Below are 515 nucleotides of genomic sequence, written 5' to 3' on the forward strand. Positions count from 1 at the left end.
GGGAGACAGGCCACGCCGGTGTCAACACCGAATTTCCAGTAAGAGGAAGCCGACTGTCCGAAGGTTAGACAGCTTACCACCCAGGCCCGGTTACAGCTTCCGCAGCTGTAGACGTGGGGCTTCACACGCCCACCCCTTCTCAGACAGGTGTGGGGACGCCTTAGAGATGGTACCGCCCATCCTTTACGAACCACAAAGAGAGGAGTTATGGGGCCCCTCTGTCGGCTTCAGCTGCCTTTCCTACCGACCTCCGGGCGGGCCACTGCAAATAAGTGCAACGACGCGTCTCCACAGGTGATGATCTGCAGGGCATTCACACACACTGTCTCCCTGACTCTACGCCTCCCCGGGAGACAGGCCACGCCGGTGTCAACACCGAATTTCCAGTAAGAGGAAGCCGACTGTCCGAAGGTTAGACAGCTTATCACCCAGGCCCGGTTACAGCTTCCGCAGCTGTAGACATGGGGTTTCACACGCCCACCCGCTTCTCAGGCAGGTGTGGGGACGCCTTAGAG

At 59.2% G+C, this 515-nt stretch overlaps 1 protein-coding gene across 2 annotated transcripts in view; it reads right to left on the reverse strand.

Moving 5' to 3' along the window:
* POLD3 (polymerase (DNA-directed), delta 3, accessory subunit) overlaps window positions 1-515 on the reverse strand; it is a 59,139-nt gene that overhangs the window by 58,096 nt on the left and 528 nt on the right. The gene's annotated exons all lie outside the window — the stretch shown is intronic.

Source organism: Myotis brandtii, unplaced genomic scaffold, assembly GCF_000412655.1.
Source record: "Myotis brandtii unplaced genomic scaffold, ASM41265v1 scaffold244, whole genome shotgun sequence".
Lineage (NCBI taxonomy): Eukaryota > Metazoa > Chordata > Mammalia > Chiroptera > Vespertilionidae > Myotis > Myotis brandtii.